The sequence below is a fragment of the Rhinolophus sinicus genome, chromosome 5, assembly GCF_057876585.1.
Source record: "Rhinolophus sinicus isolate RSI-liver-muscle chromosome 5, RSI-T2T, whole genome shotgun sequence".
Lineage (NCBI taxonomy): Eukaryota > Metazoa > Chordata > Mammalia > Chiroptera > Rhinolophidae > Rhinolophus > Rhinolophus sinicus.
Window position 1 is genome coordinate 53,332,527 of NC_142505.1, and position 13,754 is coordinate 53,346,280.

At 39.9% G+C, this 13,754-nt stretch overlaps 1 protein-coding gene across 1 annotated transcript in view; it reads left to right on the forward strand.

The window, feature by feature from the left end:
• LOC109443577 (uncharacterized) overlaps positions 1-9,948 on the forward strand; it is a 318,204-nt gene extending 308,256 nt beyond the window's left edge. Inside the window, exon 6 of the transcript XR_012489505.2 lies at positions 8,847-9,948. The gene's annotated coding sequence lies outside the window, so the exon portion shown is untranslated. The remainder of the gene's footprint in view (positions 1-8,846) is intronic.
• The last annotated feature ends 3,806 nt before the right edge of the window (positions 9,949-13,754 follow it).

A 13,754-nucleotide genomic window follows, 5' to 3' on the forward strand; every position in this document is an offset into this window, starting at 1 on the left:
GAAGTTCCACTTAGACCTCAAGTCTTCACCGGAGCTCAAGGGTCAAATAGCTGTAAACACAGCGATAGCATCAAGCATGTTCGTGTTCCTTGGGTACATAACAGTCTCCAGAACCTCTGAGGGAGGGCAGTGAGAAGGTGATTGGCAAGACAGGTCTCCAGCATCCTGGATCCCAGGGGACTATCCCTTTCAAACCCCAGCAGATTCAGAGTTACTTGGGGACAAATGCATGGGTCTTAACTACTTTCTTTTCACAGTGTAAATAGACACTTGGCATTGGTTTTCTGATTTTCATGGGAAAACAGAACTTCAAAGAATGTAAGCAAATGAACCAGATATTTTGGAGCTGGAGCCTGTGCGTCCTCCTGTGTAATCACCATGGACTGTTGTCTGAACGTCATGAAGGAGCACCATGGGCAAAGGGGAAAGTAATGGTGTCGTCAGGTGCCAGCCCAGGTGGCCAGAGGGCCCTAGACCACTGAGGCTTCAACAGGCTCTATGACACTGTGGGCCACACATTGTCCTGCTCACCACACGTCCCCTCCAGTGATGCCCCCAGGACCAAGACAGGAGGCTCCCTAAGGGGAACCCAGAACTCTAATGCCTTGGACTGTTTCTCAGAAACACTTTCCAAGTCCCGAAAAGTTTGGGAAGTGTTCTGTGCCATGTTCTCCCTCCTCCCTCAGATATTTACAAATCAGTTTAGCAAATTTAAATCACTGAGAATTCCTACAATAAGATAACCCTTTGGCTTTGCTCAGCTCAGAGAATCTGAAATTCATCTTCCCATAGTCCGCTTCTAATTTATTTTTAACATCCTTCCTATCAGGATTCTGTGAAGCAGGCATCCTGCCAAACGCAGCTTAGAAACACTGGCTCACACCAACGTCCAGTTCAAACGGGAAGAATCCACCTTGCAGGGATCTCCTGTGCCCCTCCCCACTCTCATCGGACATCTGTGGGCTTCACTGTAATACTGGGAGTACAGGTTTTTTTACTGTTGTATAAAGTGCTTTTTACTACCAGTTTGTCATGTCAAATTGACCTCATTATTAGGGGTGTTTGATGGTTCTTCAGGCAGTCTAGAGCTGGCTCAGCTCTAAAGTTAGGGCATTTAAACCAGGCCCCAAGAAAATTTTCATAAAGACATACAAATCTAGAAAGTTAAGGCAACACCCTTTTGAAATCCATTTGGAACTACTTGCTACCCTATTTCACTTAATTAAAATACCATTTCTAAAGAAAGTGTATGTAATTTTCATTGTCAGTATAAAAAAAAAATGACAGTAATTGTAATTTCACATCCTTGGTTCAGTTTATTCCTAGGTATTTTATTCTTTTTGCTGCAATTGCAAAAGGAATTTTTTTTTTAATTTCTTTTTCTGAGATTTCATTGTTATTATATAGGAATCCAATGGACTGTTGTAGGTTGATTTTGTAGCCAGCAACTTTACTGTATTCGTTGATTGTTCCTAATAGCTTTTTCGTGGAGTCTTTAGGGTTTTCTGTATATAGCATCATGTCATCCGCAAAGAGTGACAATTTAACTTCTTCATTCCCAATTTGGATGCCTTTTATTTTTTCTCTTGCCAGATTGCTCTGGCAATGACTTCTAACACTATGTTGAAAAGCATAGGTGATAGGGGACAGCCCTGCCGTGTTCCTGAATGTAGAGCAAAAGGCTTCAGTTTTTCATTGTTAATTATGAGATTAGCTGAGGGTTTGTCAAATATGGCCTTTATTATGTTAAGGTATTTTCTTTCTATACCTGTTTTATTAAGTGTTTTAATCATAAATGGATGTGTATCTTGTCAAATGCTTTTTCTGCATCAATTGATATAATATGATTTCTGTCCTTTATTTTGTTTCTGTGGTGTATCACATTGATGGATTTGCGTATATTGAACCATCCTTGTGCCCCTGGGATGAACCCCACTTGGTCTTGATGAATAATCTTTTTAATGCATTGCTGCATTGTATTTGCTAGAATTTTAGTTAGGATTTTTGCATCTGTATTCATCAGAGATATTGGTCCGTAGTTTTCTTTTTTTGTGCTGTCCTTGCCAGGTGTTGGTATCAGGGTAATGTTGGCCTCCTAAAATGAATTATGGAGTATTGTCTCTTCTTCAAGTTTTTGGAAGAGTTTGAGCAGGATTGGTATTAGATCCTCTTTGAAGGTTTAGTAGAATTCACTAGTGAAGCCATCTGGTCCCGGATATTTGCTTTTGGGAAGGTTTTGGATGACTGATTCAATTTCGTACTGGTGATCGGTCTGTTTAGATTTTCCAGTTCTTTTTGATTCAGCCTAGGAAGGCTATATGTTTCTAAGATCTTGTCCATTTCTTCTAGGGTATTGAATTTGGTGGCATATAGTCCTTCATAGTATTCTTGGATGATCCTTTGTATTTCTGTGGTGTCCGTGATAACTTCCCCTCTTTCATTTCTGATTTTGTTAATCAGTGTCTTCTCTCTTTGTATCTTAGTGAGTCTAACCAAGGGTTTGTCAATTTTGTTAATCTTTTCAAAGAACCAGCTCTTTGTCACATTAATTTTTTATATTGTCTTTTTGTTCTCTATTTCATTTAGTTCTGCTCTGACTTTTGTTATTTCCTTCTTCTGTGACCTGGTGTTTCATTTGTTCTTCTTTTTCTAGTTCTTTAAGGTGTAACGTGAGGTTATTTATTTGGGATTTTTCTTGTTTCTTGAGATAGTCCTATAATAATATAAATTTCCGTCTTAAAACTGCTTTCGCTGCATCCCAAAAATTTTGGTAGGATATATTTTCATTCTCATTTGTTTGTAAGTATCTTTTGATCTCTCCTCTAATATCTTCTTTGACCAAGTCGTTCTTTAAAAGTATGTTGTTTAATCTCCACGTATTTGCGGTTTTTCCTGCTTTCTTTTTGCAGTTGATATCCAATTTCAAGCCTTGTGATCAGAGAATATGCTTGGTATGATTTCAATCTTCTTAAATTTGCTGAGGTTAGTTTTATGTCCAATATATGGTCTATCCTTGAGAATGTTCCATGTACACTAGAAAAAAAAAAATGCATAGTGTGATGTTTTAGGATGAAGTGCTCTGTAAATGTCAATTATGTCCATTTCATCTAATGTGTCATTTAGGGCTGCTATTTCGTTATGTATTTTCTGTTTTGATGATCTATCCATAGCTGTCAATGATGTATTTAGGTCCCCTAGTATAATTGTGTTTTGGTCAATTTCTCCCTTTAGTTCTGTTAGTAGTTGCTTTGTATATTTCGGTACTCCTTGATTGGGGGCATAAATATTAATGACTGTTATGTATTCTTGTTGTATAGTCCCCTTTACCATTATGAAATGTCCATCTTTGTCTTTTGTTATGTTTTTCACCCTGAACTCTGTTTCATCTGATATCATTATGGCTACACCTGATTTTCTCTGGGTACCATTTGCTTGGAGTGTCAATTTCCACCCTTTCACTTTGAGTCTATGCTTGTCCTTGTAGCTGAGATGTGTCTCTTGGAGACAGCATATGGTTGGGTTTCATTTTTTTGATCCAATCTGCTACTCTGTGCCTTTTTATTGGTGAGTTCAATCCACTTACATTTAGAGTAATTATTGATATGTGAGGATTTCCTGTCATTCTACTTTTGGTTTTCAGGTAAGACTGTGTCTCCATTGTTTCTTTGTCTTTTTGTTGTTGTCTATTATTTCTGTTTGGTGGTATTCTATGATGTTTCCCTCTGTTTCTTCTTTTATTACATTACGTATTTCAGTTCTTGATTTTTTTTTTTTTTTGAGTGGTTACCATTAAGTTTATATGGAAGAAAGTTTCTTATTTAGAGTATTCCTTTTTCTTCAGCACGCTTACTTTCTCCATTCCCATATTCTGGTTCAGGCCTTTACTCTCCCCCTTTTATGGTTTGGTTGTCACAAGTTATCCCTATTTATGCTGGTTGAATAGCCTCCTTCAATATGTCTTGTAGTGCAGGTCGTGTGTTGTAAATTTCCCTCAGCTTCTGTATGTTTGGAAAGGTCTTTATTCCTTCTTCATATCTAAAGGATATCTTTGCTGGATATATTATTCTTGGCTCATAATTTCTCTCTTTCAATAGTTTCAATATTTGATTTCAAATATTTCTCACTCCTTGCTGCTGAAAAATCTGATGATAATCTAATGGGCTTTCCTTTGTAGGTTACAATCTTCTTTTCTCTGGCTGACTTGAGGATTCTTGCTTTCTCATTAATTTTTGACAGCTTCAATACAATGTGCCTTGGAGAAGGCCTGTTGGGGTTGAGGTAATTAGGTGTGTTCTATTTGCCTCTAGGATTCGAGGATTCAGTTCTTTCCACAAGTTTGGGAAGTTCTCGTTGACTATTTGTTTGAATATACTCTCTGTTCCCTTTTCCCTTTCTTCCCTTTCTGGTATACCCATTATCCTTATATTGCTCTTTCTGATGGAGTCAGAAAGTTCTTGAAAGTTCTTGTAGAGTTCTGTCTTTTCTTTTAATCTCAAGTCTTTCTCCTCTTCCATCTGTGTCATTTCCAGATCTCTGTCTTCACTGATTCTTTCTTCCATCTGGTCAACTCTACTACCTAAGCTGGCTGTTTCATTCTTCATTTCTTTTATTGAGTTCTTAATCTCCAGAAATTCTATTTAAATTCTATTTAAAAATTCTATTTTAAAATTTCATTCTCTTGGTAAAATGTTCATTTTGTTCTTTGCTTGTGTTTGTGAGTTCATTAAGCTGCCTGTCTATCTTTTCTTGCATCAGAGATTTTACAGAACTGCAATCTTGAATTCTCTGTCATTTAGGTCACATATTTCCATTTCTTTACATTAATTTTCTGGAGACTTTTCATTTTCTTTCTGAGCTGCCTTGTTACCTTGGTTATTCATGGCAATTAATGATTTATTATTTCTCATCCTAGGCATGTACAGGAGTGGATTCTGCAACAAGTTGATAGGAAGAGGTTTTTCGTTTGCTTTCCAGTATGTGTTGGTGGAACATTTATTTTCTCTCATGCCACAGTCTTTTATTCTCATGCTGTAGTGTTATATTTTCTCTGTACTGTTCTGTCTTCTCACACAAAGGGGTGGTTCCCTGGAAGGTGGGTTTCTCCTCTGTGAGCAAGTAGCTTGGGTCACTGGGCACCGACTCCGGGGGTGGGATGTGGAGAGCTTCTGCAGTTCCAAAGCTCTTTCTGCTCCAGATTCAGCACCTGTGTGTTTCAGTGGCTTTCAGCAGCTCTGTTTACCCCTGCAGGGATCCACCCAGATTGGTGCGTGCAGAGGCAGATGGTTGTGAGAGGTGGCGCTGAACAATGATGGCGACCACCAGCACAGCTAATCCTGCACCCAAGGCTCCCTGCCCTTCACCGGAACTAGTTAGACTGTGAGTCCATGTCTGTGGACCACAGTTCTCAAAACTATAAATATTCTTTTTTTTTTTTTTTTTTATTATCTGACACTGCTACCTTTCTGCTTCTAGCACTGGGAAGGTGGGGGCTAGGCAAGATCTAGAAGGGTAGGAAGGGGTCAGCTAGGCTCCGTGCCTAAGCCTTCCAACCTCTGCTTGGCAGTGAGGGCTTAAACCTCTGTTTTCACTCTTTTTCCCTCAGTCTTTGCTCTGAAGTCTCTGCTGTGAGCGTTGGGTTCAGCCGTATTATATGCTGACCCCTCAGGCGGGACTGTGGGCCACAAGTGGAGCACTAACAGTCCGAGTTCTTCCCTCTCCATCAGCTGTGGTAGTTCCGGAATGCAGGGAGCTTGGAGCTCAGAGCTCGGTCTGCGTCCTGCGCCTGCATGGGCCATATCGCCACACTACCCCTTCCTTCCTCACCTGCTCTCCCAATTTGCCCATCTTTAGATGATTTCAGTCGCGTGTCTCTTAGTTTTGCCTGTCTGCTGTGCAGGAAGTCTTTTATGGAATTATCGTTGTTCAATTTGTTGTAAATTCCAGGAGAGATTTTAAGAGGCTCACCTCATGCCACCAGTTCTGTGACGTAATCTATGTATTACTATTTTAATACAGTTTTTTTCCATTCTTATAATGTGTGTACTTTTTTGGGGGCACCCTTTCTACAGCATATATCCAGTTGGACACATTTTCTATATTTTGCATAAGTCACATAATAAATCACTTTCAAGAAGGATCCCTGACTTCAGCCCTTCCCTAAGATGTCTGTTGCCTTTCATACCTAAGGCCTATTGTCTATCTGATAAAGATAGGGGAAATAAACTGTGACATTTTATTTTACTGACAGAGCAAATTCTAGTATTGTAGTTTGTTTACACCTATGTGAACTCTAGAGTTGTCTTTTAACAAGAGTGAGAATGCTTTATCTTGTGGTAGGTCCTAAAAATTGAGGTTAGAATGGGAAATTGGCATTCACCTGTCAATGCAGAAGAATAATTTCCTTAGACTTGTAATGATTAGATCGTAAAATACATGTAAAGTCTATGAACAGTAGCTGGCACATAAGTGCTTAATAAGTGTTAATAATTTTTTTCCAGAAAGTTCCCCAATTTCTATTCTGTCCCACCACTTGTGTTCCTTTACCAATGTGATATAGTCCAGCCAGTGGTGAGGGCCTAGGATATACTATTAAGAAAACCACTTCAGCCTTGACCCCGGAGAAGTTTTTAACCTCCCAGTTCTGTGCTTAAAACTATCTGAGAGCTTTAGAAGCTTTCTGACAATAAACAAGTCCATTAATTTTAGTATCTAGCTTTTCAGTATGAGTATAATGTGACCAAAAAAACATTTAAAAATATATTCCACAAGGCCATTCCTCATAGACATTCCAGTTGAAGGGTAGCAGAATATGCCCTATTAAAAGATAGCATTTTGGCATAAGAATTATTTTGAGCTGAGGGCAATTGAGAAGCATCAGATACAGGAAAAGCTTTCTGCCCTCCCCCATTTGTCTAAAAGCAGCATATACATTTGTACAGGTGTATTCCCTACCCTCTCTGTCAGAAAGGAGAGAAGTTGATCACTGGAGAGAATTCTAAAATCTTTTCAACCAGAGATAGCACCAGGGGAATCTACATAAAAAAACTTGCCCAAAGTTAGTCTTTCTTTACCATTAGTTTCATATAATTGCCTTCCAATAATTTGCTCGTTCTAGAAGCTCAAAGTCCAAATGAGTTCTCCTAATCCATTTCTGGTGACTTTAAACTACCTCACATTCCATTCAGAGCACTGTTCTTCAATCTTTGTTCCACCATGATATACAGTTTTGTAAAATTATTTATGACAACAAATATTATTGTGAAATTAAATTGTGAAATTATTTATGACAACAAATATCCTTATTATTTATGACAACAAAAGTTAATGTCGGTTATTTTAGTAATATTTGAGGTGAATGTGGGGGCAAATCCCAAATTAAACTCTTCTAAAAACTAACAGAATGCTAGGCTGTGACACACCAAATTCATTCCATGACCCTTGTAGTGAGTGGCAACCCCAGCTTGAAGAAGACTGCTGAGTGTCCAGAAATCTCCAATAGAAACTCATTGTTCTTCAGGAGCAGTAAATACAGTAGACTTCAATCTTGCCAGCAGATTTTTTTGAGTATATTTGTGTTTTGTTCTTGCCCAAGAAGAGTTTAAGTTACCTGAACTGATGCGGGGATTGCAAGATAAATTATCAGTTTTCCTCACTTAACTCCATTCCTTCTCCATCTTGGGTGCCCAGATCTTTCTCTGTCCATTGAGTAAGAAGCAATGAGTCATATCCTCAGATGGGCTATAGATACTTATACCTTTTTGCCAACACTCTACCATCAGCTTTGTCTGGTTGAGAGAGGGAGAGCGTTTTTCAGCCTCAGCAGAAGTCATTCTGTGGTGTTTTCTGACACCAGCAGTGAACTCTCAAACATCAGCTGTGTGTTCTAGAATTCGTTTCAATTCTGACACTATCTGCCTAGAGTTAGCCCCAGATCCCACAAGGTCAGGGCTCAGTCCCAGAAGACTGCTCCTGTCCCCACCGCCCTGCCTCAACTTCAGATGCCAGTGGAAAGCACCAGGTTGTCACTGAGAGTTCTGATCAACTGGCTATAAATTCAGAGGTTCCTACAAACCCCCTTCTCAGACTTCATAATTCAGTAGAACAACTTACGAAACTCAGGGAAGCGCTCTACTTGCTAGTATCTATTTATTATAAAAGATACAACTCAGAAACAGCCAGATGAAAGAGGTACACAGGACAAAGTATGGAGAAAGCGACGTGGAGCTTCTTTGACCTGTCTGGACGTCACACCCTCCTAGCATTTCGATGTGTTCACTACCTCTGAAGTTCTCCAAACCCGGTCATGTGGGAGATTTTAATGGAGGTTTCATTACATAGGCACAATCGGTTAAATCTTTGGCTACTGGTGATTGAACTGCATCTCCCGCCCTCTCCCCTTCTCAGAGGTCAGGTATTGGGGCTGGCAGTTCCAACCCCCTAATTATGCCTGGCCTTTGGTGAACACCCCCATCCTGAAGCTCTCCAGGGACCCCCAACTACCAGTCATGTCATCAGCATACAAAAGACATTTTTATCCCTCAAGGTTCCAAGGGTTTTAGGAGCTCTGTGCCAGGAACCAGGGACAAAGACCAAATATATACATATTACAAATTTATTTATTTCAGGAAGACTTGTGGGCATCTGAGCTAATGTGGAGGGTGGCAAGAGAGGAGCCAATGTCATTTACTCATTTTCTCCCCAACACTCACCGGCTTCCTTGCACAGGATAGAAGTTAAGTTAGAGAAGGAACCAAGCCAGAATTTAGTTTATCTCACTGCCTTTATCTCTGATCCAAAGCAGAGTGTGTCTGGAAACCATTTGAATGTGAAAAATCTTTCTATTGTAGGCAAAATTGAGAGTCGGTGAGAGAAAATGACCAGGAGTGAGAAAGCACTAGAGGCCAGCTGGGTCTCCAGGACCGCCACTCCTGAGCCCTCCATTCCCAAGCACAGCTGGAGCTCCAGGACCATCACTTCAGAGGACAGCTGGGGCTTCAGGACCTCACCTCCTGAACGCAGCTGGAGCCTCAGACCACCACTGCTGAACCCTCTACTCCAGAGCACAGATCCAACCCCAGGAACACCGCTCCCGATCACAGACTGGGCTCTGGGAACACCATTCCTGAGCACAGACCCGGCTCCAGGAACACTGCTCCCGAACACAGACCCGGCTCCAGGAACACCGCTCCTGAGCACAGAGCAGGGTCCAGGACCGCTACTCCAGAGCTCAGTCCAGGTTCCAGCACCACCATCCTTAGCCCAGCCTCCCAATATCACCCTGGGGACTCTCTCTCCAGCCACAGCATCACCAGCAAGAGTGGAAACCCTGATGACATCAAGCGGGGCCCGTGGCGGGTGGCTAGGAGGTGCTTGAACTTTTTAAGAAAACTCTTCTGTCTTCGCCCAAGAAGGGGTACTGCAAACGCAGTCAAGTCAGGTAAAGCCCTTTTAGAATCTGGACGGCAAAGGCAGAGCTAGAACAAGACTCCAGGGAGGTCCAGCCGTGCTCCCTGCATTTTAAAGGGTGAACTGGATGAAGCTGAGGTTCAGGGAGCCCGACCACGTGGTGGGGGAGATCGGCCAGAGGCCAGCAGTACAAGAAATACGCATGGTGTGTCTCAGGAGCTGTGGCGAGAGGACTTGGTCCAACGGACAATGGAGATGTGAACAGTACCATGATGCCATCTGCCTGGGAGTCACAGCCATGGTATCCAGCATCGCCGGGGCCTTCAGAAGGACCTCCTTGGAGGACGGCCTGGAGCTCCCTGGGAAATAGGAGGGACCACCCTTGTTGCAGATCCAGCTCTTTGGCTCCCAGCTGGGTGCAACTTCAGAGACTGGACTTTTTCCTGGTGCCCTTCTTCCCTCTCCTGCTCTGTGGGAAGGGATGGTTCTTCTTAAAGTACTTGGTTTTCCAAACCTTTCAATAAATGTCTTGCTTCAGAAAGATGTATTGGGTACTCTTGTTTTGCATCCTCCAATTTGAAGAGCGCGTAGTGATATAATACTTGGCCTTACTTGGAACAACTCTGAACTTTTGCATGTTGTACCCTCTTGGTCTTCTGTTCCCCTGGCTTTGAACCCTCAGTTCCCTTGTCCATTTCTCCTTTGTGTCAGGATGGTGTTGCTTGCTCACATAGCACACATGCTGCCTTCTTCCTGTGGATGCTCAATTTTCCATTCCTAGGAATTTATGAATATGGGTCAGTTTAGTTCACTAGTACCCGTTCTGTGCCAGTCCTGGGGACTGAGAGATGAGTAAGATACAGTTTTTGCCCTCAAGAAGATACAATATAGAAAGGAAGGTATTCACAAGAAAATTAAAATGTATAATTCAGTACTATTTGCTACAGTAGAGAGAAAGACACAGGATACCAGGGAAGCACAGAGCATACTTGGTTAATCCTGGATGAGACTGAAGAGATATCATGGAGGACTTCCTAGAGGAGGTGACAGGAATTGCACATGTAACGTTACCTAGAGAATAATTCATTGTAGTACGTGATCAAGAACTGCATCATGTGGTTTAGATACTATATCCTGTAGGAATTCAGGAAGTGGTCATAGGCACCTGGTGGGGTATGCGTTTCCATTAAGATAGTGGAACATGAGTGGGATCTTGAATGATACGGGGTCAAGAATTATTTATAATTATCTATAATTATTAATATTATTAGCTATCGTTAACTGAATTTTTGGGGACCTTCTCTGTATCATACACTTAGCCAAACATTTTTTTTAAATTAAAGTTTATTGGGGTCACAATTGTTAGTAAAGTTACATAGATTTCAGGTGTACAATTCTGTATTACATCATCTATAAATCCCATTGTGTGTTCACCACCCAGAGTCAGTTCTCCTTCCATCACCATATATTTGATCCCCTTTATCCTCATTTACCACCCCTAGCTCCCTTTACCCTCTGGTAACCACTAAACTATTGTCTGTGCCTATGAGTTTTTGTTTCAAATGGTCTATGAATTGTAGCATATGTATAGGTTCTTGTAACCACAACGATAAACAAAATATTACACTATTCCATCACCCACCCCCAAATATTCCTCTTGCTATCCCTTTATACTCATATCTCCTCCCATCCCTAACTCATTTCAACTTCTGATCTTTTTTCCAACACCAGGAGACTTACTTATATATCGTCACCTGATCCCACGGTGATCTGGGAAAATCTCAGTTTGTCCTACGTGATCACATGATGCTAAAAAGTTCTGTCCTCAATTTGAGCATCAACAACTGCAGATCCAGCTACTAAAATAGAGCTCAATAGATCAAATATGTGTAAATTCATGATATAATAATTCTTTAAAAAGAAAGAAAAACTCTAATAGGTTATCACTGGAGTGTACTGGTGAGAATGCTTGTCTTTTTGAGAATGCTACATAAACCGAGTTATACAATATGTAATCTTTTAAGATAAATTCTTTCATTCAGTGCAATGTTTTTGAGCTTCATCCAAAGTATCAATAGTTCATTCCTTTTTATTGCTGACTAGTATTCCGTTGTGTGGATGTACTGTAGTTTGTTTATATATTTACCGATGAAGGACATTTGAGTTGTTTCTAGCTTTTGACAATTATGAATAGAGCCACTATACACATTTATATACAAGTGGTTGAGTAAACATAAATTTTCATTCCTCTGTGGTAAATATGTAGGAGTGCGATTCATGGGTCACATGGCGATTGAGTATATAATTTTATTAAAAATCGTCAAATTATTTTTTAGAGTGGCTGTATCATTTTGCATTTCCACCAGCAATGTGTGAGAGTTTCAGTTGCTTCACACGATTACCAACATTTGGAATTATCAGAATTGTTATTTTAGTCATTCTGCTAAATATGTAGTGATAGCTCATTTTAGTTTTAATTTGCATTTCCCTAATGGCTAATGATATTGAGCACCTTTTTATGTATCTGTCCTCTTTATATCCTCTTTGATAAAGTATCTGTTCAAGTCTTTTGTTTATTCTTAAATGGGCTATTCTCTCCCTGTTGAGTTTTATGAGTTTTTTAATATTGTTTTTTGTTGTTGTAATGTCTAAGAACTCTTTGCCTAAATTCAGATCGTGAATGTTTTCTCCTAAAAATTTTATTCTTTATATTTAGAGCTATGATCCATTATAGTTAAGTTTTGCATAATGTGTTTGATTTAGATGGGGAGTTATCTGTTTACTCATATTATCTATCTGTCTATCAATCTATATCTATTTATCTATCTATCTATCTATCTATCTATCTATCTATCCATCATCTATCTGGCATATGGATGTCCAGTTGTTCCAACACCATTTTTTGAAAAAAACACACAAAAACAAAAACACTTTTTCCATTGAATGGTCTGGCATCTTTGTCAAAAATTAGCTGGCCATACTTGTGTGGTCTATTTTTGGACTCTCTGTTTTGTTGAGTTGAGATTTTTCTGGTTCTTCATGTGCTGAGTCATATTATTTATTTCCTGGACATTTTGAATATAATATTATGAGACTCTGAATCTTGTTTAAATCCTATGAGAATATTGATAGGCTTATTCTAGCGGGCATTTAAATTGGTTAGGCTCAGTTCACAAGTTCCAACCAGCCTTCTGGAGGTTGTGGCTTCAATGCCAAGTCCTTTTTTTTTTTTCTGTTTTAATACAATACTGTTAGTGGTAACTATTTATTTGTTTACTTATCATTAGGTTCAGGTGTACACAATAAGATAAATATTAGACATTACACACCTCACAAAGTTAAACCCCAATAAGTCTACCCCCCATCTGACACCATACATAGCTATTACCATACCATGGACTATACTTCCTGTGCTGTATTTTACATTCCGTGACCAAATATTCCAAATCCATTTTTAAAGGCAAGTTGGGACCTGGGTGGTTTTCTATGGTATGTTGTTTAGGGTCAGATCTATGATGAGTCTCTTAGGGTTAGACAAGGATTCATAAACAACTTTATGAGTTTATTTTCCCAAGCTCCTTTTCTCCATGATCTCCTCAGTACTTTTTGGTTCCCTGTGGATCCCTTTCCATCTTCCTTTCAGAAAACTGGGGCTTTACTTGTCCCACTCTGCTGTACGTTTCCTGTGAATGCACCCTTCTCCAGGGCCATGCAGCAGAGCATACAAAAACAAAAACAAACAAACAAATAGTAACCAGCATTTGTCCCCATAGTCTTGGAAACCACAACTCCTTGCATAAGAGAAGAATCTTTCTCAGAGTTTTAAGTGCTTGTAGATCACCATAGCCTGTGTACAAGAGAATGGAGAAATTAGAGAGGAAATAAGAGAAAGAAAACTGGGGGATTTCTCCCACTCTTTCTGACTTGCCCACTCCTAATGCCCAAGCTAGAGAGCTTCCTCTGGAGCTCTCTCTGTGCCCTGTTCCCATTTGGGAATTTTAGATTTCCTTGAGTTCAGGCAGGAGATACTAGGGAAAAAAAATGATAAACTCATTTCCATTCTCTGAGGCAGACAAAACTGTCCTCCAATTTCAAGGAGAGTGGAAATGGACTCCACCTGATGCCATGGTTCTGGGACCTAAATAGTGTTATGGCTTTTTTGGAAAAAAATCTGTCATAGCCAAGTAATTAATCAAGAGTTTCAAAATGGTGGTACTTAGATATTATAATATGTATTTTCTGGAATAATTCTATAAAATAAAACTTCCCCTCATCAATGGTTAATCAGTGGTACAGATCAAAAAAGAAAGGCAAAATAGACATTTGAATCTTGCCCTTTATTTGCCAGT